The 24,109-nt window shown below is 45.5% G+C and overlaps 1 protein-coding gene across 1 annotated transcript in view; it reads right to left on the bottom strand.

Annotated features, from left to right (window-relative positions):
- LOC122556369 (transmembrane protein 255B) overlaps window positions 1–24,109 on the bottom strand; it is a 110,157-nt gene extending 86,048 nt beyond the window's left edge. The window contains exon 1 of the mRNA XM_087993210.1: window positions 24,049–24,109. The gene's annotated coding sequence lies outside the window, so the exon portion shown is untranslated. The remainder of the gene's footprint in view (window positions 1–24,048) is intronic.

Raw genomic sequence — 24,109 nt, 5'->3', positions numbered from 1 at the left:
GTACAATTTCTAACTTATGTAGAGCATATAGGTCAGTATTTTTACTAACATTTACTAACTCAAAAGACAAAAGGACACACACCTCTTAATTATGCAAGCAGACCGAACAGACACTCTTAATCCCATCAGAAGTAGCAGCCAGCACTTAGCACATTTTAAACCATCTCCTGTCTCTCAGGAGCCCCTCAAACCTTTGTGTAACATAGATAAAACAATGTAACACTACAGTAATGGGATTTTAATACATGTAAGAACACCTGATGAAGGAGCAGCGCTCCGAAAGCTCGTGCTTCCAATTAAACCTGTTGGACTATAACCTGGTGTTGTATGATTTTTAACTTTGGACTATAACTTGGTGTTGTATGATTTTTAACTTTGTACACCCCAGTCCAACACCAGCACCTCCAAATCATGTATAAAGGGGCTCTTGTAAGAATTGTATTTTGGGATTATATTGCCACTTCAATCTTGGGATAGTTGGGGTTTCTGAATAAAGAGATTATTTTCACCACTCACCCTGATTTCCATCGTTGTTTGAAGACAATCCCACAACAGCTATTCTGTATATACACAGCAGAATATATTTTGTATCCTTGATAATGAAGGCTGAAGCAAAGTATTTCATCTGCCGCTTTTTATTTACCAGTAATACCTTACTCTCACTCTCCAGAAGGCCAACACTCATTTTCTTTCCTCTTTAGATACCTGTTGAAACTCTTGCTATCTGTTTATACGTTTCTAAATATTCCCTATATCTGCTGTTACTTCCTTTTTGGTTACTATTCCAGTTCACTCCTAATAGCTCTGATTTCATGTCCACACAGTGCCCTTATTTAGATAGAATCATAGAATAGAATTCCTACTATATGAAAGCAAGTCTTTTGGTCCATCAAATCCACACCAACCTTCCGAAGAGCATCCTACCCAGACCCACCCTATCCCTGTAACCCTGTATTTCCCATGGGTAATCTATCTAGTCTGCACATTCCTGGACACTCTGGGCAATTTAGCACGGCCAATATACCCTAACCTGCATATCTTTGGACTGTGGGAATAAACCCACACAGACACGGAGAGATGAGCAAAGTCCACATAGACAGTCACCTTAGGCTGGAATTGATCAGGTCCCTGGTGCTGTCATATGGCAGTGGTTATCACTGCTGTCTCACAGCACCAGGGACTCTGGTTCGATTCCCATCTCAGATGACTGTGTAGAGTTTGCACATTGCCCAAGTGTCTTTGTGGATTTCCTTCAGGTGCTCCGGTTTCCTCCCACAATGTGCAGCTTAGCTGAATTGGCCATTCTAAATTGTCCATAGTGTTAAGTATGGGGAAGTGGGTGGGTTACTCTTCGAAGGGTCAGAGTGGACTTGTTGGGCCAAATGGCCTGTTTCCACACTGTCGGGAATCTAATCTAACCACTGAGCCACCTTGTTTGAAATATTAGTCTGAGCCCCAATCTTCTTCCATTCCAACTGGATATAAAATCAATCATATTCAGTCTGAGGCTTTTAATTCATCCTGCCACTTTACACAATGCCAAATCTAATAGAACCAGAATGTGCTGCTGTCAGAAACTGTCTTGAAAGATTCTATGAACTCCGTAGCAAGACTGCTACTGATAATCTGATTTTCCGTGTTTATGTGTAGATTCAAGCCATCCCATCCCTTTATCACAAGCAGCCAGCACTTCTCCTTAGATACTTCTGATGGACAGGAATGTTTTGATATTTGTCACACAAGGAAAACTGTGGATGGTGGGGGTAGATCGGAATGTGCAACTTGAAACATAAACAGATGAGCCATGACCTTACTGAATGGCAAAACAATCTTGAGTGGCCCTCAGCTCCTTTGTGTTTGATGGACAGTGTGTTACTGTAAAGGGTCATGTATATCATTCTCTCGAGTGGCTTCTTTCACTTGCTATCCCTCATCTTCACTCAAACTATTCTATATCCTCATCTCCTAAAACAAGATCTCTCTAACTATTTCCCTAATGCTATCCTTAATTAACAGTGCTATCCCTCCACCTTTATCTAGCTTCCTGTTCACCCTGAATGTCAGAATCCCCGTCAATATTCAGGACCCAATCTTTGTCCCCCCACACCATGCTAAGGGCTATCGGATCATATTTATGCACTTTGTTTTGTTTGCTGTGAATGCTATGTTCATGAAAATCTTAACTCTATATCTGAGCATGGCTCCATAAACTCTCACAAAAAACTTAATAATATATGTTCTGGAATTTTTAATTCTCCAACCTCAACTTGTATTTGGAGGAAAGCATTTTAAGATTCTGCTGTCTAATAAATTGCCTTCTGATATCATTCCAAATTGATTAGATTTAATTTTAAGACTTTGCACTAAGTTTTTGTCTGAGAGGAAATATTTCCAATCCAGTGATCAATGCCTTTGATCTTCTCAAACTGTTCAATTAGAGTAATACATAAAAACATAGAAGATAAGAGCAGGAGTAAGTCATTTGGACTCCTTGTTCTTCTAAACTCCCATGACAACAATCTGATCTGATTCAATCCTTCCTCATGCGCTTGTCCTGCCATCGCAGGAATCAGTCTGGGTAAACCTTTGTTACACTCCTACCATAGCAAGATCATCCTTCCTCAGATAATGAGACCAAAACTGTACACGATATTCCAGCTATGGTCTCACCAAGACCCTGTATAGTTGCAGCAAGACATCCCTACTCCTGTACTCGAATTCTCTTGCTATAAAGGTCAACAGATCTTTGTCTTCTTTATTGCTTACTGCACCTGCACACCTACTCTCAGTGACTGGTGCATGAGAACAGCCAGGCTTCATTGAACATTCCACTCTCTCAAAGCCATTCAAGTAATAATCTACCTTGCTATGTTTGCTACCAAAATGGATAAAAACCTCATATTTATCCACGTTGTACTGCGCCTGCCAATGTTTTGCCCTCTCACTGTTCAAATCACATTGAAATCCTCTTCCTAGCTCACCCTCTCACCCAGCTTCGTATCGTCTGCAAATGTGGAGATATTACATTTGGTTCCGATCTGAATCATTCATTTATTCTGTGAGTAACTGGGGTCTCAGTACCTGATCTCTGCAGTACCCCATTAGTCATTTTCAGAAACATTTATTTTCCTACTCATTGTTTCCTATCTGCTGAACAATTTTCTATCCATCCCACAACCCCAAATTCCACATACTTTAATTTTATGCATTAACCTATTATGTGGGACTTTGACCAAAGCCTTCTGAATATATAAATAAACAATATGAACGGCTCCCCGATCAGCTCTCAAAGAGTAAAGAACCTGACAGCACAGGAACAGGCCCTTTGGCCCTCCAAGCCTGCTATTGTTCCTGCCTCTACCACCTCCGCTGGCAACGCATTCCAGGCACCCACCACCTTCTGAGTAAAGAACTTTCCACACATAATACAATAAGCTTCAATCTGCAATTTGAGAGGGAGAGGGTACAATCGGAAGTGACAATATTTCTGTTGAATAAAGGGAACTATGGAGCTATGAGGGAGGAGCTGGCCAAAGTTCAATGGTGCAATACCTTAGCAGGGATGACAGTGGAGGAACAATGGCAGATATTTCTGGGTATAATGCAGAAGATGCAGGATCAGTTCATTCCAAAAAGGAAGAAAGATCCCAGGAGGAGGCATGGGCGGCCGTGGCTGACGAGGGAAGTTAAGAAACATATAAAGTTAAAAGAGAAAAAGTATAACATAGCAAAGATAAGTGGGAAAACGGAGGACTGGGGAGCTTTTAAAGAACAACAGAGGATTACTAAGAAGGAAATACACAGAGAAAAAATGAGGTACGAAGGTAAACTGGCCAAAAATATAAAGGAGGATAGTAAAAGTTTTTTAGGTATGTGAAAGGGAAAAAAATGGTTAAGACTAAAATTGGGCCCTTGAAGACAGAAACAGGGGAATATATTACAGGGAACAAAGAAATGGCAGAAGAATTGAATTGGTACTTCAGATCTGTGTTCACTGGGGAAGACACAAGCAATCTCCCTGAGGTAACAGTGGCTGAAGGACCTGAACTGAAGGGAATTTATATTTGCCAGGAATTGGTGTTGGAGAGACTGTTAGGTCTGAAGGCTGATAAATCCCTGGGGCCTGATGGTCTACATCCCAGGGTACTGAAGGAGGTGGCTCGAGAAATCGTGGATGCGTTGGTGATTATTTTCCAGAGATCGATAGATTCGGGATCAGTTCCTGCAGATTGGAGGGGGCTAATGTTGTACCACTTTTTAAGAAAGGTGGGAGAGAGAAAACAGGAAATTATAGACCAGTTAGTCTGACCTCAGTGGTGGGAAAGATGCTGGAGTCTATTATAAAGGATGAAATTACTGCACATCTGGATAGGTCAGAGTCAGCATGGATTTATGAAGGGGAAATCATGCTTGACTAATCTTCTTGAATTTTTTGAGGATGTAACTCTGAAGATGGACGAGGGAGATCCAGTAGATGTAGTGTACCTGGACTTTCAGAAAGCTTTTGATAAAGTCCCACATGGGAGGTTAGTGAGCAAAATTAGGGCACATGGTATTGGGAGCAAAGTACTAACTTGGATTGAAAGTTGGTTGGCTGATAGGAAACAAAGAGTAGTGATAAACGGCTCCATTTCGGAATGGCAGGTAGTGATCAGGGGGTACCGCAGGGATCAGTACTGGGACCGCAGCTTTTTATAATATATGTTAATGATATAGAAGATGGTATTAGCAATAACATTAGCAAATTTGCTGATGATACTAAGCTGGGTGGCAGGGTGAAATGTGAGGAGGAAGTTAGGAAATTACAGGGTGACCTGGACAGGTTAGGTGAGTGGTCAGATGCATGGCAGATGCAGTTTAATGTGGATAAATGTATGGTTATCCACTTTGGTGGCAAGAACAGGAAGGCAGATTACTACCTGAATGGAAACAATTTAGGTAAAGGGGCAGTACAAAGAGATCTTGGTGTTCTTGTACACCAGTCAATAAAGGCAAGCATGCAGGTACAGCAGGTAGTGAAGAAGGCTAATAGCATGCTGGCCTTCATAACAAGAGGAATTGAGTATAGAAGCAAAGAGGTTCTTCTGCAGCTGTACAGGGCCCTGGTGAGACCACACCTGGAGTACTGTGTGCAGTTCTGGTCTTCAAATTTGAGGAAAGAATTCTGGCTATTGAGGGAGTGCAGCGTAGGTTCACACGGTCAATTCCTGGAATGGCGGGATTACCTTACACTGAAAGACTGAAGCGACTGGGCTTGTATACCCTTGAGTTTAGAAGACTAAGAGGGGATCTGATTGAGACATATAAGATTATGAAAGGATTGGACTCTCTGGAGGCAGGAAACATGTTTCCGCTGATGGGTGAGTGCCAAACCATTGGACACAGCTTAAAAATACAGGTTAGACCATTCAGGACAGAGATGAGGAGAAACTTCTTCACCCAGAGAGTGGTGGGTGTGTGGAATGCTCTGCCCCAGAGGGCAGTCGAGGCCCAGTCTCTGGATTCATTTAAGAAAGAGTTGGATAGAGCTCTCAAGGATAGTGGAATCAAGAGTTATGGAGATAAGGCAGGAACAGGATACTGATTAAGGATGATCAGCCATGATCATATTGAATGGTGGTGCAGGCTCGAAGGGCAGAATGGCCTACTCCTGCACCTATTGTCTATTGTCTATTATCTCCCTTAAACTCGTGACCCTTGTAATTGAGTCCCCCACTCTGCACCGTCTCCAAAGCGTCCACATCCTTTTGGTAATGTGGCGACCAGAACTGTACACAATATTCCAAATGTGGCCAAACCAAAGTCCTATACAACTGTAACATGACCTGCCAGCCCTTGTACTCAATACCCAGTCCAATGAAGGAAAGTATGCCGTATGCCTTCTTGCCCACTCTACTGACCTGCGTTGCCACCTTCAGAGAACAATGGACCTGAACACCCAAATCTCTCTGTATGTCAATTTTCCCCGGCTTTTCCATTTACTGTATAGTTCGCTCTTGAATTGCGTCTTCCAAATGCATCTTCTCGTATTTGCCCAGATTGCATTTCTCTGCCAGCTCCATAATCTATCTGTATTCTGCTGTTTTCTCTGACAGTCTCCTTCACTATCTGCTACTCTACCAATCTTAATATCACCTGCAAACTCACTAATCAGGCAACCAATACCTTCCTCTAAATCACTTATATATATCACAAACAACAATGGTCCCACACGGATCCCTGTGGAACACCACTGGGTCTCCATTTTGAGAAACTCCTTTCCACTACTACTCTCTGTCTCCTGTTGCCCAGCCAGTTCTCTATCCATCTAGCTAGAACACCCTGGGCTCCATGAAACTTCACTTCTCCATCAGAGCTGAAAATGTGTTGCTGGAAAAGCGCACCAGGTCAGGCAGCATCCAAGGAGCAGGGGAATCGACGTTTCGGGCATGAGCCATTCTTCAGGAATGAGGAGGGTGTGCCAAGCAGGCTAAGATAAAAGGTAGGGAGGAGGGACTTGGGGGAGGGGCATTGGAAATGCGATAAGTGGTAGGAGGTTACGGTGAGGGTGATAAGGTGAGGGTGATAGGCCGGAGTGGGGGTGGGGGTGGGGGCGGAGAGGTCAGGAAGAAGATTGCAGGTTAGGAAGGTTGTGCTGAGTTCGAGGGTTGGGACTGAGACAAGGTGGGGGGAGGGGAAATGAGGAAACTGGAGAAATCTGAGTTCATCCCTTGTGGTTGGAGGGTTCCTAGGCGGAAGATGAGGCGCTCTTCCTCCAGCTGTCGTGTTGCTATGGTCTGGCGATGGAGGAATCCAAGGACCTGCATGTCCTTGGTGGAGTGGGAGGGGGAGTTGAAGTTTTGAGCCACGGGGTGGTTGGGTTGGTTGGTCCGGGTGTCCCAGAGGTGTTCTCTGAAACGTTCCGCAAGTAGGCGGCCTGTCTCCCCAATATAGAGGAGGCCACATCGGATGCAGCGGATGCAGTAAGTGATGTGTGTGGAGGTGCAGGTGAATTTGTGGTGGATATGGAAGGATCCCTTGGGGCCTTGGAGGGAAGTAAGGGGGGAGGTGTGGGCGCAAGTTTTGCATTTCTTGCAGTTGCAGGGGAAGGTGCCGGGAGTGGATGTTGGGTTGGTGGGGGGTGTGGACCTGACAAGGGAGTCACAGAGGGAGTGGTCTTTTCGGAACGCTGATAGGGGAGGGGAGGAAAATATATCCCTGGTGGTGGGGTCTGTTTGGAGGTGGCGGAAATGACGACGGATGATCTGGTCCTCACTCTGAACAACTTCTCTTTCCAATCCTCCCACTTCCTCCAAACCAAAGCAGTAGCCATGGACACCTGCATGGGCCCCAGCTATGCCTGCCTCTTCATAGGATATGTGGAACAGTCCATCTTCCGCAGCTACACTGGCCCCACCCCCCACCTTTTCCTCCGCTACATCGGCGACTGTATCGGCACTGCCTTGTGCTCCCACGAGGAGGTTGAACAGTTCATCCACTTTACTAACACCTTCCACCCCGACCTCAAATTCACCTGGACCGTCTCAGACTCCTCCCTTCCCTTCCTAGACCTCTCCATTTCCACCAGGACAGAATCCCACTGCTCCTCACCTACCACCCCACCAACCTCCATATACATCATATCATCCGTCATCATTTCCGCCACCTCCAAACGGACTACCACCACCAGGGATATATTTCCCTCCCCTCCCCTATCAGCATTCCGAAAAGACCACTCCCTCCGTGACTCCCTTGTCAGGTCCTCACCCCCCACCAATCCAACCTCCACTCCCGGCACCTTCCCCTGCAACTGCAAGAAATGCAAAACTTGCGCCCACACCTCCCCCCTTACTTCCCTCCAAGGCCCCAAGGGATCCTTCCATATCCACCACAAATTCACCTGCGCCTCCACACACATCACTTACTGCATCCGCTGCACCCAATGTGGCCTCCTCTATATTGGGGAGACAGGCTGCCTACTTGCAGAACGTTTCAGAGAACACCTTTGGGACACCCGGACCAACCAACCCAACCTCTCTGTGGCTCAACACTTCAACTCCCCCTCCCACTCCACCAAGGACATGCAGGTCCTTGGACTCCTCCACCACCAGACCATAGCAACACGACGGCTGGAGGAAGAGCGCCTCATCTTCTGCCTAGGAACCCTCCAACCACAAGGGATGAACTCAGATTTCTCCAGTTTCCTCATTTCCCCTCCCCCCACCTTGTCTCGATCCCAACCCTCGAACTCAGCACAACCTTCCTAACCTGCAATCTTCTTCCTGACTCTCCGCCCCCACCCCCACTTTGGCCTATCACCCTCACCTTATCACCCTCACCTTAACCTCCTTCCACCTATCTCATTTCCAACGTCCCTCTCCCATGTCCCTCCTCCCTTCCTTTTATCTTAGCCTGCTTGGCACACTTTTCTCATTCCTGAAGAATGGCTCATGCCCGAAACGTCGATTCTCCTGCTCCTTGGATGCTGCCTGACCTGGTGTGCTTTTCCAGCAACACATTTTCAGCTCTGATCTCCAGCATCTGCAGTCCTCCCTTTCTCCTCACTTCTCCATCAGCCTACCATGGAGAACGTTATCAAACGCTTTACTGAAGTCCATGTATATGACATCTACAGCCCTTCCCCCATCAATCAACTTTGTTACCTCCTCAAAGAATTCTATCGGGTTTATAAGACATGACCTTCTCCATACAAAACCGTGTGCTTGTTACTGATAAGCCCATTTTCTTCCAAATGGGAATAGATCCTATCCCTCAGTATCTTCTCCAGCAGCTTCCCCACCACTGACACCACCGCTCTATAATTACCTGGAGTATCCCTGCTACCCTCCTTAAACAAGGGGACAACATTAGCAATTTTCCAGTCCTCTGGGACCTCACCCATGTTCAGGCTCTCACAGCATCCTCAAAGAATTCCAGTAGATTTGTCAAGCATAAAATCCCTTTTGTAAATCTATGCTGACTGTGTGTCTGATTCCTCAACTGTTTTCTAAGTGCTCTGCTCTAAGTGCCCTTTTTAAATTGTGGGGTTACATTAGCTACCCTCCAATCTGTGGGAATTGACCCAGAGTGGAAAGAATCTTTGAAGATGACCACCAATGCATCCTCTATTTCAAGAGCCACTACATAAATTACTCTTCAATATTCGAGTCAATATAAGCTGGTTCTGTGCAATCTCTCCTCATAATTTTACGATTTGGAGGTTTGGCATTTCTGCCAGTATTTTGCTGCAATTTTGCTGAGAGAACAAAAACTGCAGACGCTGGAATCCAACGTAGATGGCAGGAGGCTGGGGCAGCACAGCAAGGCAGGCAGCATCAGGAGGGAGAGGGACACAGCAAGGCAGGCAGTATCAGGAGGGAGAGGAACAGAGCAAGGTAGGCAGCATCAGGAGGGAGAGGGAACACAGCAAGGCAGGCAGCATCAGGAGGGAGAGGAACACAGCAAGGTAGGCAGCATCAGGAGGGAGAGGGAACACAGCAAGGCAGGCAGCATCAGGAGGGAGAGGGACACAGCAAGGTAGGCAGCATCAGGAGGGAGAGGAACACAGCAAGGCAGGCAGCATCAGGAGGGAGAGGGACACAGCAAGGTAGGCAGTATCAGGAGGGAGAGGAACACAGCAAGGCAGGCAGCATCAGGAGGGAGAGGAACACAGCAAGGTAGGCAGCATCAGGAGGGAGAGGAACACAGCAAGGCAGGCAGCATCAGGAGGGAGAGGGACACAGCAAGGTAGGCAGCATCAGGAGGGAGAGGAACACAGCAAGGCAGGCAGCATCAGGAGGGAGGGGAACTCAGCAAGGCAGGCAGCATCAGGAGGGAGAGGGACACAGCAAGGCAGGCAGCATCAGGAGGGAGAGGGACACAGCAAGGCAGGCAGCAGGAGGGAGAGGAACACAGCAAGGCAGGCAGCGTCAGGAGGGAGAGGGACACAGCAAGGCAGGCAGCATCAGGAGGGAGAGGGACACAGCAAGGTAGGCAGCATCAGGAGAGAGAGGGAACACAGCAAGGCAGGCAGCATCAGGAGGGACAGGGACACAGCAAGGCAGGCAGCATCAGGAGGGAGAGGAACACAGCAAGGCAGGCAGCATCAGGAGGGAGGGGAACACAGCAAGGCAGGCAGCATCAGGAGGGAGAGGGACACAGCAAGGCAGGCAGCATCAGGAGGGAGAGGGATACAGCAAGGCAGGCAGTATCAGGAGGGAGAGGGACACAGCAAGGCAGGCAGCATCAGGAGGGAGAGGGTCACAGCAAGGCAGGCAGCGTCAGGAGGGAGAGGAACACAGCAAGGTAGGCAGCATCAGGAGGGAGAGGGACACAGCAAGGCAGGCAGCATCAGGAGGGAGAGGGTCACAGCAAGGCAGGCAGCGTCAGGAGGGAGAGGAACACAGCAAGGCAGGCAGCATCAGGAGGGAGAGGGACACAGCAAGGTAGGCAGCGTCAGGAGGGAGAGGGACACAGCAAGGCAGGCAGCATCAGGAGGGAGAGGAACACAGCAAGGCAGGCAGCGTCAGGAGGGAGAGGAACACAGCAAGGCAGGCAGCGTCAGGAGGGAGAGGAACACAGCAAGGCAGGCAGCATCAGGAGGGAGAGGAACACAGCAAGGCAGGCAGCGTCAGGAGAGAGAGGGTCACAGCAAGGCAGGCAGCGTCAGGAGGGAGAGGAACACAGCAAGGCAGGCAGCAACATCAGGGAGAGGGACACAGCAAGGCAGGCAGCATCAGGAGGGAGAGCGACACAGCAAGGCAGGCAGCATCAGGAGGGAGAGGGTCACAGCAAGGCAGGCAGCGTCAGGAGGGAGAGGGACACAGCAAGGCAGGCAGCGTCAGGAGGGAGAGGGACACAGCAAGGCAGGCAGTATCAGGAGGGAGAGGAACACAGCAAGGCAGGCAGCAACATCAGGGAGAGGGACACAGCAAGGCAGGCAGCATCAGGAGGGAGGGGAACACAGCAAGGCAGGCAGCATCAGGAGGGAGGGGAACACAGCAAGGCAGGCAGCATCAGGAGGGAGAGGGACACAGCAAGGCAGGCAGCATCAGGAGGGAGAGGGACACAGCAAGGAAGGCAGCATCAGGAGGGAGAGGGACACAGCAAGGCAGGCAGCGTCAGGATGGAGAGGAACACAGCAAGACAGGCAGGATCTGGAGGGAGAGGGACACAGCAAGGCAGGCAGCATCAGGAGGTGGAGAAGTTGACGTTTCAGGTGTAACCGTTCTTCAGGACTGGAGGGGTGGGTGTAGGGGGTTCTGCAGAAAAAGGGGTGGCAGAGGCAGGGTGGTGAGGTGGGGATAGGTGAAGACGGTCGGGCGTTCGACCTGGTTGGTCAATGGGAGGAATGAATCCGGTTGGTGGAAGAGAGAGGGATCGGCGGGGAAGGGAGTCAGGGAATGGGAAGGGAAGTTATTTGAAATTGGAGAACTTAATGTTGAGTCCTCTGGGCTGTAGACTATTTTGCTGCAGACCATTTAAGGTTAGGATATCCTTTCTGAGGTATGGTGCTGAATCCATATTCCACGTGAGATCTAACCAGATCTCCGCACAGCTGTAATTTAATTCCATCCATTCATTCCAAGATCATTAGTCATTTGTTATCTTTCTGTCACTAAATGGCACACTAGGTTAATAGTTTCTGTATTTGGAACTTGAACTCACTCTGTTACCGGTGGTTTTAAAACACACTGATCAACTTTGTCGGTTCAAAATCAGGATAATTTCCCACACTAGATTCCATCAGCCATAGCTTTTCATAATCAATCTATCAAAGTTGTTTTGTTGGCAGGATATCAACAAAAAATCACAGTTAAGTCAAACTCCTAGACACACATACATTTTTACTTAGCTATGACTATATAACTTTCAGAATTCCTTTTTAAAAGTTAACTATTACTACATTATTTATCAATAAATCAGAAAGTGTTCAGTATTTCCCTTGTTCTGCTTGGTGTTGGCTGAGGCAATGATTGACCTTCCTGCTCTTAGTCTCAGCAATCAACACAGTATCAGCCGAGTGTCCATCCTGTGTGCTGCCTCCTACTAGTGTGACATTAGATATGGACTTGAAATCAATGACAATAGCCTTCATTGTTAAATATTTTAATGGCAATCTTTGCCTTCTCTCCAAAATAAAGCGGGGGAACAGACAATGACTGACACTGGGCAAATGGATTCTAACTGGATCCATCATCATCAGGAGAGGAAGGAGAATAGTTTTCAAAGGGATATTGAAAAAGCAAATTGTGAACCAACAGTAATTGAAACTCAATTCAGCAGCACAATAGGACAATTCAGCAGTGAGGGCTGGACAGTGAGCATTTGCTCACTTGTTGTAATTACTGCAAAATGGATATCCAGTCTGAAAGAAAGTAATGACATTTTACCAGCTAAAGACTGCTATGTTGTCTTTACAATCACAGGATGGCCCATAGTACTTTACAATCAAATCAGTATTTTTTTAAAAGGTTGACACTTTTAAAGTTAAAGATCACACAGCACTCAGTTATAGTCCAACAGGTTTATTTGGAAGCACTAACTTTCGGAGCGCTGCTCCTTCATCAGGTGGTTGTGGAGTAGGATGAAGGAGCTGCTCTCCAAAAGCTAGTGCTTCCAATTAAAACTGTTGGACTATAATCTGGCGTTGTGTGATTCCTCGCTTTGTTTACCCCAGTCCAACAACGGCACCTCCAAATGTTGACATTTCTGTAATTGTTAACTAACTGTGGGATTGTGAGATCACATGTGCTTTCATTCAAAGGGTGATGTCTCAAAGTCTAAGTGGAGATGTCCTCAGCCAAGTCCAGGTGGACAGCTGTCGGTCAGGGCATCCCAACATAGTCTGTCAAGGACAACGTCAAGGTAAGGGCTTGAACATGGTCAGTCAGCCATGGGGCAGTCAGGGTTAGGGGAGTGGGCCTCAGTCAATTCTTCAGGTCCTGAGCCACCAAAGCAGGGATTAGAGGTATGTCAATCATTGCAGCTGCACAGAGACCAGCCCAGGATCTAGTCACTTATCAGGAAGGTCACTCAAGGGCTGAGTCATGGTCAGTTCACAGAAAGGCAAGGGGTGTTGTCAGGAGTCACAATTGTAATCGGAAAAGTTGGGAAAGTCAGTTGTAGGGATTGGAGGCAGCATGGTGGGATGCAGAGCGAATGAGAACTGTTAAGGGGTTAACTCAACATAATGTGGTAGACAATAGTGCAAAGGAGGACCTGGTTTTCTGTGTTGGTTAGTTATTGAGGGCCACCATTGTCCTTCCTTCCTTCAGCAGGGACACTGTGCATCACCATGGATGGCACTCAGCTGCAGACATGGGGCTTGGGGGGGTAAACTGGAGAGATAAAGATTTACATGGAAGTGTTGGGTGGGAATGTGTGACAGTTCAGAACTAATAGAGCGAGGAAGAAAGGAACATGAAGGTTTGGGGAGTCACTGAGATTGGCTGAGCCTGGGACTCACTCTGTGAAAAGTGACCTATTTTGCCTTTAATCCTCAACTGAATCGTAATTGCACAATGGAAGTGAGAACTGGCTACCACTGCTCCTGGAGAGGTTTTTCTAATCTCTCTATGGGAGCAAGTTGCAATTGTTGGTGATGTGGAACCCTTGAGAGGGAGATGGCATTAATCAGTCACTTCCACAGAACAGGATTAAGACATCTGTAAACATTGAACTCTGTGTGTAAACTGGAGGCAGTGATAATTCTGAATGAGAAAGAAATCTAGCTGAATGATAGCGGATAAAACTTTTTTTTTTAGATTAGATTACATTACAGTGTGGAAACAGGCCCTTCGGCCCAACAAGTCCACACCGACCCGCCGAAGCGAAACCCACCCATACCCCTACATTTACCCCTTACCTAACACTACGGGCAATTTAGCATGGCCAATTCACCTGACCCTGCACATCTTTTGGACTGTGGGAGGAAACCGGAGCACCCGGAGGAAACCCACGCAGACACGGGGAGAACGTGCAAACTCCACACAGTCAGTCGCCTGAGGCGGGAATTGAACCCGGGTCTCAGGCGCTGTGAGGCAGCAGTGCTAACCACTGTGCCACCGTGCCGCCCACTTCTCTGGTTAAGAAACAGGGCTAGAGAGCTAAGATTAGCTCCAAAGTCCTGAGCACACAGGCAGCCTGCAACACCCACTTCCCACAAAATGAACAAATAAAAAACATGCAAATCTTTCCAAATCACCATAAAAACTAACTTATCTTCCATCTGGGTAAAAACAATGACTGTAGATGCTGGAAACCAGAGTTTGGATTAGAGAAGTGCTGGAAAAGCACAACAGTTCAGGCAGCATCCAACGTGCAGCAAAATCGACGTTTCGGGCAAAAGCCCTTCATCAGGAATACCTATCTTCCATCTGTGCTCACTGAATTCAATCTTCTAACATTAGACTTTTAACTGAACATTCCAAAGTTTAATACTCTGTGCAATTGATTGATTAGTGTCTTAAGAAAGTACAAATTATTTCAAAATTATGAATATGCTTATTTTACAATCAACATTTAGAGTTTTACAATTTGTCATATGGCTAATTTTTAATGTGACCAGGGGACTAACTCATGTGTGTGTGTGTTTGCATGCGTATGTGTGTGCACCTGTGTGTCCTCGCACCCCAACCAATATCCCTCCTCACACCAGTACCAATGCACATGCATGTAACTGCATGCTTCTGCACACACACACACACTCTTGCACTCTTTTCCTGCAACGGTTTCTGTATATACAATAGAATAGTCAATAGGTGCAGGAGTAGGCCATTCTGCCCTTCGAGCCTGCACCACCATTCAATATGATCATGGCTGATCATCCTTAATCAGTATCCTGTTCCTGCCTTATCTCCATAACTCTTGATTCCACTATCCTTGAGGGCTCTATCCAACTCTTTCTTAAATGAATCCAGAGACTGTGCCTCCACTGCCCTCTGGGGCAGGACATTCCACACAGTCACCACTCTCTGGGTGAAGAAGTTTCTCCTCATCTCTGTCCTAAATGGTCTAACCCGTATTTTTAAGCTGTGTCCTCTGGTTAGGCACTCACCCATCAGCGGAAACATGTTTCCTGCCTCCAGAGTGTCCAATTCTTTAATAATCTTATATGTCTCAATCAGATCCCCTCTCAGTCTTTGAAACTCAAGGGTATACAAGCCCAGTCGCTTCAGTCTTTCAGTGTAAGGTAATCCCGCCATTCCAGGAATTGACCTCGTGAACCTACGCTGCACTCCCTCAATAGCCAGAATGTCTTTCCTCAAATTTGGAGACCAGAACTGCACACAATACTCCAGGTGTGGTCTCACCAGGGCCCTGTACAGCTGCAGAAGAACCTCTTTGCTTCTATACTCAATCCCTCTTGTTATGAAGGCCAGCATGCTATTAGCCTTCTTCACTACCTGCTGTACCTGCATGCTTACCTTCATTGACTGGTGTACAAGAACACCCAGATCTCTCTGTACTGCCCCTTTATCTAAATTGATTCCATTTAGGTAGTAATCTGCCTTCTTGTTCTTGCCACCAAAGTGGATAACCATACATTTATCCGCATTAAACTGTATCTGCCATGCATCTGACCACTCACCTAACCTGTCCAGGTCACCCTGTAATCTCCTAACATCCTTATCACATTTCACCTTGCCACCCAGCTTAGTATGTTTTAATAGATCGCTATTTTACACCCACCACCACCCCTAGCCTTCTATTCAAATGACTGATTTTCCTGAATAATCAACATGGTCATCTCAAAATCCAACATTTCTGTCCATTATTGCTGATTATTACTTTTTATTTGCAAAATATTTACAATATTAATATTGTTACTTGTTACAGATGGTTAACTCTATCTGTTCATGCTGATTTGATTTGATTTGATTTATTGTTGTCACACATACCTAAGTACAGTGAAAAATTTTGTTTTGTGAGCAGTACAGGCAAATCATAGCAAACAAGGATATACAGATAATAGTGCGCTTATACAGAGTGAGGCATACAGGATTACAGCTGCACAGGAGGTGCACAAAGCAACAGCAACATTATTTGAAGTTAGAGCGGCCCATTCATCAGTCTAATAATGGCAGGGAAAAAGCTGTTCTTAAACCTGATGGTGCATGTGTTCAAGTGTCTGTATCTTCTGCCTGACGGAAGAGGTTGGAAAAGAGCATTACCAGGGTCAGAGGGGTCTTTGATGATGTTGGCAGCCTTTCCATAGCAATGTGAAGTGTAAGTGGGGTCCAGGGATGGGAGGCTGGCTTCTGTGATGGTCTGGGCTGTACACACAACCTTCTGTCTTGGGCAGAGCAATTGCCATACCAGGCCATGATGCACCTGGATAGAATGCTTTCAATGTTGTATCTGTAGAAGTTGGCGAAGGTCATTATGGACGTGCCAAATTCCCTGAGCCACCTGAAGAAGAAGAGATGTTGTTGTGCCTTCTTCACCGTCACAGCTACATGGGAACTTCAGGACAGATTTTTAGTCATGTGTGAATTGTAGTGTTGATTGGCCCCACAATTGTACCACATTATGCATCACAGTTAGGCTTGCTATACTCTCCTGCCTGTAAAGATCCAATTCCAGGAAGAGTCTCTGGATGGTGATGTAGAGAGCTCTGGCTAATGTTTGTCTTATTTCTAAGGATATCTGTATAACCTCTGCAGCAGAGACCTAATTGAGCATAGGTTGGTACATTCATTTCTGGTATGAATTTGAACTGCTCGTTGTGCTAAATTTGAAAAAAACATGATGAATGCAGCTGTAAAACAAGTTTGAGATTGTTTTAGGATTGATGTAATGCCATTTACTTTAAGTACATAGCAGTGTATCTCAAAAATGTGCTTGTTAGTGCTCCCATATTAACATGGATTATCTCTCACTTGCTCTCTCATACACTTTCGCAGTTTCATTCTGGTCTGCTGGTTTATATTAGTATTTTGAATTTGCCAAGACTGGAAGTCACTCAGATCATCAGGATTGCCAACTCCAGTCCCCATGAAGTCTCGTGGCTTCAGGTTAATATTGAACAAAGAAGCCTCCTTCTGATTACCACGTATTGTCCTCCCTCGGTCGATGAGTCAGTACTCCTCCATGTTGACCAACACTTGGAGGAAGCCCTGAGGATGGCAAGGTCACAGAATGTACTCTGAAGAGGGATTTAAATGTCCACTAACAAGAGTGGCTCGGCAGCAGCACTACTGATCGAGCTGATCAAAGAAAAAAGAACAATACAGCACAGGAACAGGCCCTTCGGCCCTCCAAGCCTGCGCTGACACATTTGTCCCTTCCATACTAAAACTGTCTTCACTGACAGGATCCTATCCCTCTATTCCATTCCTATTCATGTATCTGTCCAGGTGCTTCTTGAATGCTGCTGTTGTGTCTGCTTCCACCACCTCCTCTGGCAGCACGTTCCAGGCTCTCACCACCCTTTGTGTGAAAAATCTGCCTCACCCATCTCTTTTAAACTTACCCCCCCACCTCCAATCCCCAAACTGCCCCCTCGCACCTTGAACCTGTGTCCCCTCATAACTGACCCCTCCACCCTAGGAAAAAGTCTCATACTTCCCATTCTATCCATACCAATCTTTTAAACTTCTATCAGGTCATCTCTCAACCTCCTGCATTCCAATGAAAACAAACCTGGTCTATCCACCCTCTCTTCACCGCTAGAATCCCCCAAAACCAGGCAACATCCTGGTACCCTCTCCAAAACATCCACATCCTTCTGGTAGTGTGGTGACCAGAACTGTACGCAATATTCCAAATGTGGCCTAACTAATGTTCTGTAAAGCTGCGTCATAACTTGTCTATCCTTATACTCATTGCCACTTCCAATGAAGGCAAGCATGCCACAGACCTTTTTTACTTCCTTATCTACCTGCGCTGTCTCCTTCAGTGATCTATGGGCCTGTACACTCAGATCCCTCTGCATATCAATACTCCAAAAAGTTCTGGTCAAGTCAAGGAAATAGCTGCTAGATTGGGTCTGCGGCAGGTGGTTAGGGAACCAACAAGAGGGAAAAACATACTTGATCTCATCCTTCCCAACTGCCAGCTGCAGATGCATCTGTCCATGACAGTATAGGTAAGAGTGACCACTGCACTGTCCTCGGGGAGATGATGTCCTGCCTTCACATTGAGAATACCCTCCATCGTGCTGTGTGGCACTATCACTGTGCTAAATGGGACAGACTTCGTGAGGCGCTGTGAGTCATTAACAGCAGTAGAACTGTACTCCAGCACAATCTGTAACCTCATGGCTTGGCATGTTTTGGTGATGCTGTTACTTTAAGAAAGGTTATTCTGTCCTTGGTTTTTTTTTGAAGAGGTGTTGTAAAGGCAGAGGTACTGATGAGTCTAGTTTAAGAGGCCATTGGATTTTTTTTTAAAACAGTTTAACAATGAAAGGGGAGTGACCACTTCTGCCAGTTCAGGCTTTCTAGTTTTTCTTCAGCTGTAGCAGTCACTCTGCGTGAGTACAGGAGAATTGCAAGCTTCAGTAAAGCATTCCTCTGACTTTCTCTGAAATCTCTCTCTGGGTGTTGTTCCCTCCTGCCTGTAAGAATCGGTGTTTGAATCTACCTTTCTACCAAGGGATGTGTTTATGGGATGTTACTGTATTGGAACAGTTAATTAGTAATAGTTACTATATTCGGTCGATTAAGTTTTCCAATAATTAAGTTATTATAAATTCCACTGTCTTTTGTTCATGTTTCAACTGTGGTGTTTAAATAAATTGTGTTTTGCTTAAAGCCAAGTGGTTTACCCAGCTGCATCACTCCTGATATATCCACCCACATCTACCTTTAAACAAGAAAAAGTTCGGGCATAGATTACCTTCTCAAAATATTTTGAGGGGGGGGGGGAGGTCTGGTCCATAACAATATCTTCAGTCAACCATTACCATCAAGTCAGGGATCAACCCTGGTTCAATGGAGAGTGCAGGGGGACATGCCAGGAGCAGCACCAGGTATACCTGAGGATGAGGTGTCAACCTGGTGAAGTCACACCAAACAGCATAAGCTGCAAGTGATAGACAGAGCTAAGCGATTCCACAACCAATGGGCCAGATCTAAGCTCTGCAGTGCAGCCACATCCATTTGTGATTGGTGGGGGACGATTAAACAACTCACTGGATAAGGCGACTCCACAAATATCCCCATCCTCAATGATGGAAGAGCCCAGAATATCAATGCAAAAGAAAATGCCGAAGCTTTCACAACAATCTTCAGCCCCAAGTGCCGAGTGAATGATCCATCTCGTCCTCCTCCAGTGGTCCCCATCATCACAGATACCAGTCTTCAGTCAATTCAATTCACTCAACGTGATGTCACGAAACAGTTGGAGGTGCTGGATACTGCCCTCTTATATATTACTGATTGATTGCACAGTAAGGTAAGATTTAGAATATGAAAAGGGTTATGAAGAATTGTGCTGTATTTAATTCACCAAGGCTCCTTAGATAACACCTTCCAAACCCATGACCACATCTATCTAGAAGGACAAAGGCAGCAGATACATGGGAACATGAATACTTGCAAGTTCTCCTCCAAGCCCTCACCATTCTAACTTGGAAATATATCATTGTTACTTCACTGTAGCTGGGTCAAATTCCTGGAATTCCCTCCCTAAGGGACATTGTGGGTCTACCTAAAGCACATGGACTGAAGCAGTTCAAGAAAGAAGCTCACCCCCACCTTCTAAAGGGTCAAATAGGGACAGACAATAATGGTGGCCCAGCCAGTGACACCCACATCCCAGGAGAAAATAAAAAGTGTTTATTAAATTTTTTTTTTTTTTTTGAGGATTGTTTGTATAGTTTCACAAATTTTATTTACATGGAATAAACCTGTTTGGATACACCATGTAGCCATCATACCCTGAGGTGGGACTTGAACCCAGACAGTTGGTCTGGAGGTAGGGACATGTCACATCATCACACCTGCCTTTTTGCAATTCAGTTAAGGCAGCCAAGGAAGAGAAAGGGATTATTATCTCAATGAGTTAAGCAGATGCTTGGGGTGAATTGATTAATGTTGTGATAGGGTGGATAACAGAGGGCAGCATAAAGCAGGCAGTCTGTGAGTTAATGGAGTCATGTTCCACCTGCCACAAAGGTACGGCAAAATGGGCTAATTAAAAACCTTCTTTGAGTTGAATTGAATTGATCTGAATTTATTGTCACGTGTACTGAGGCACAGCGAAAAGCTTTGTCTTGTGAGAAATATAGGCAGATCACAGAGTTAAGTAGCATAGATAGTAAATAATAGGTAAACAGCGGCAATAACAAAAACACAGGTACGGGCGAATGTTAAGAGTTTGTGAGTCCATTCAGTATTCTAACAACAGTAGGGTAGAAACTGTTGCAAAACCAGCTGGTGCGTGTATGTGTGTGTTTGTGTGTGTGTGTGTGTTCAGGCTTCTGTACCTTCTCCCCAATGGTAGAGGTTGTAGAAAAGCATTGCCAGGGTGGGATGGATCTTTGAGAATGCTGGCGGCCTTTCCTTGACAGCGGGCCTGGGAGATGGATTCTATAGGTGGGACATTGGCCTTTGGGATTGTCCGGGCCAAGTTCACCACTCTCTGTAACCATCTCCGATCTTGAATGGTTCAGTTGCCATACCAGGTAGTGATACATCCAGACAGAATGCTCTCGATGGCGCACCCAGTCAATAATAAGTTCCTTGGTTTTGCCGGCCCTGAGAGCTAGGATGTTTTGAGTGCATAATTTTTCCAGGTCTTCCATCTCCTGTCTGTAGTCGGTTTCGTCACCATCTGAGATTCGAACAACTATGGCGGTATCATCAGTGAACTTGTAAATGGCATTAGTCTGGTATTTGACGATGCAATCATGGGTATACAGTGAGTACAGTAGAGGGCTGAGTACGCACCCCTGGGGGGCTCCAGTGTTGTGTGTTAGTGAGGATGAAATATTGTCCCCAGTTTTCACTGATTGTGGCCTGTGGGTCAGGAAACTGAGGATCCAGTTGCAGAGAGTGGGGCTGAGTCTGAGATCACTAAGTTTAGTAATTAGTCTTGAGGGGTTAATAGTGTTGAAGGCTGAACTGTAGTCAATGGGTAGGATTCTTACAAAGCTGTTCTTGGTGTCAAGATGTTCTAGGGAGGAGTGAAGGGCAAGTGATACGGCATCTGACATGGATCTGTTGGTCCGATAGACAAATTGGAGGGTCAAGAGTAGTGGGGAGGCTGGAGTTGATTATTGTCATGACCAGCCTTTCAAAGCACTTCACAACCACTGAAGTTAGGGTCACTGGGCGGTAGTCATTGAGACATGCCGCATGAGCTTTCTTAGGCACAGGAATGATATTAGCCCTTTTGAAACAGGCCGGGACAGTGGCCTGCTGCAGGGAGAGGTTGAAGATGTCCGAGAAGACCTCTGCCAGTGGATCTGCACATGCTCTGAATGCACAGTCTGGTACTGGTTTGTGGAATGACCTGTAAGACTGAGTATGTAATAAACTTTATCCACAAAAAAAGATGTCTTGCTTTCTGTTTCACCAACTGACTTGTATCTGAATTGATGTTTGGGAACATTTGATAAAACACAGGGTACAGACACTCTCTATCTTAATCTACCCCTTCCCCAGGCAATTCATTCTTGCACAGGATTTCCCAAACCCGTATATCTGCAGCATGGGAGGCTGAAGGGTGACTTTATAGAGATTTACAAATAATGAGAGTCATGACGGACAAGGGCCTTTTCCCCAGGGTGGGAGAGGGTTCAAAAGTAGGGGTCATATTTTAAAGGTGAATGGAGAAAGATTTAAAAAGGAGATGGGGACAACTTTTCCATACAGAGAGTGGTTTGTGTGTGGAATGAACTGTCAGTGGAAGTGATGGATGTGGATACAGTTACAATGTTTAAAAGACATTTGGATAAGTAAATGAATACCAAAGGTTTGGAGGGATTTGAGCCAAGCGCAGGCAGATGGGATTAGTTTGGTTTGGGATTATGATCAGTATGGATTGGTTGGACTGAAGGGTCTGTTTCCACGCTGTATGACTCAATGACTTACACCTTTGAATTTCAATGAACATTTCACTGCCAGCTGAGAATAATGTTTCCTGACCATATGCTTCTGGGTGATTCTCCTGCACGAACATCTTTTCTCCATAAATGATAATTACAAAAAAGATCCCAGATGATTTTCTGTGCAAACTGCTTAAAAATGAACCATCCAAATGCTCCAAACTAAAGCAAAAGTTTCAGAATATTCTCACTGGTTGAAGAAAGTTACTGAGCTTGGTGCAAAATGGGGAACAAAACTGAATGATAAATAAAAAGGAGATAAAATATTGATGATAAAGGTGATAAATAAAATTTTGAAGCAAAATTCTAGGTGAAATTACGAGTTATATTTATAAAATAACCATTGGCTTGAGCAGGTATACCCATGGCAATGTGCCTAAATTCAAACTGCATACAAGTGCAACTTTGTGAACAGAACATAGACCCATCCATGTCTATGTTTGAAGATTCCCACTTACCTTAGATCTATGCCCCTGGTTACTGACCCCTCTGATAATGGAAATAAATGTCTACCTATCCAACAACGCAAAGTGGCCGAGCAGAGTCTCTCTCTCTCTCTCTCCCTCCCTCTCTCTCTTTCTCTCTTTATCTCTCTCTCTATCTCTCTGTTTTTCTCTCTCTCTCTCTCTCTCTTTCTGTCTGTCTGTCTCTCTCTCTCACACACACACACTACTACAGACCCATACACTCACACAAACCCTCTCTCATACACATGCACGCTCTCAAAGACTTGTACCCCTTTACATTCACAGTCACACACATACATACACTCTCTCACAGACACTCATACTCATACACATATAAGTTTGTGGTGTGAATTTGTATTTTCAGAATTATAATTTATTTTGCTCAAAACCTGCATGATTCCATGTAAGATTTTGTAAATCCCTTTTTTAGATTAGAATGCGTCTGAACATTGGAGCACAGACAACCTCACACAGGGCACTCACACCTTCAATGCATTATCTGACATGACGTGGCACCTATTGTTAAAATTCACTTGAGAATGTAACTTTTAAAAAAGGTTCTGGGATTTACATATGAAAGAACTGAAACCAACATGGTCATTCTAAAAGATGAGAGATTAAACAAACAATCCAGGTCTTTTTCAATATACAATTTTAGTTACATCACATTGTAAACTTTTGCTATAAATTCTGTGTCTTACAATTGTGTACTCCACAAACACCTGATGAAGGAGCAGTGCTCTGAAAACTAGTGTTTCCAAATAAACCTGTTGGAGTATAACCTGGTGTTGTGTGATTTTTACCTTTGTACACCCCAGTCCAACACCGGCACCTCCAAATCATACCTATCCACCCAGTCTATGCCCCTAACAATCTTACAAACCTCTATCGGGTCCCCTCTCGACCTTCACTGCTCTGAGGAAAATAACTCCTGTATCTCAGGGGCTTTACTATTTCTGACTGTCTGCCATATAGCACTTTGCCTAATGTCTTACAAAACTCAGGCAGATAACATGCTCTGTACGATCCCCTTCCCCCCATCAACCTTCATTGTTACTTTCACAAAGTATAGAATCCCTACAGTGTGGAAGCAGGCCATTTGACCCATCCCATCCAAAGAGCATCCCACTCACACTCCCTGTAACCCTGTATTTCCCAGGCTAATCCACCCTAACCTGCACATTTTAGGACTGTGGGAGGAGTCCAGAACACCTGGAGAAACTCCACCTAGACTCAGGGAGAACATGCAAACTCCACACAGACTGTCACCTAAAGGTGGAATTGAACCTGTATCCCTCGTGCTGCGAGGTAGTGATGCTAACCACTGAGCCATCGTGCCACCCCAAATATATTAACAAAACATAACCTTTCCTTAATCAAACTGTGCTGACTATCCTGATTAATTTATGACTCTCTAAGTAATAGTTAATCCTAACTCACAATATTGATTCCAGTCATTTGTCCAACTCTGACCAGCCTGACTGACCTTTGATCATGTGCCCTAGCCTTTCACACTTTTTGAATAATGCTACAACAATCACTGACCTCAATCCTCTGACGGATGTTCTGTTGATTGGCACCACATCCATAAGCATCCACTCCCTCC

This window comes from Chiloscyllium plagiosum, unplaced genomic scaffold (genome assembly GCF_037043375.1).
Source record: "Chiloscyllium plagiosum isolate Xiang-an unplaced genomic scaffold, Cpla_swu_hap1 HiC_scaffold_13, whole genome shotgun sequence".
In the NCBI taxonomy this organism is placed as follows: Eukaryota; Metazoa; Chordata; class Chondrichthyes; order Orectolobiformes; family Hemiscylliidae; genus Chiloscyllium; species Chiloscyllium plagiosum.
Note: the sequence above shows the minus strand (reverse complement) of the source record. Positions and strands in the feature narration are given on the sequence as shown.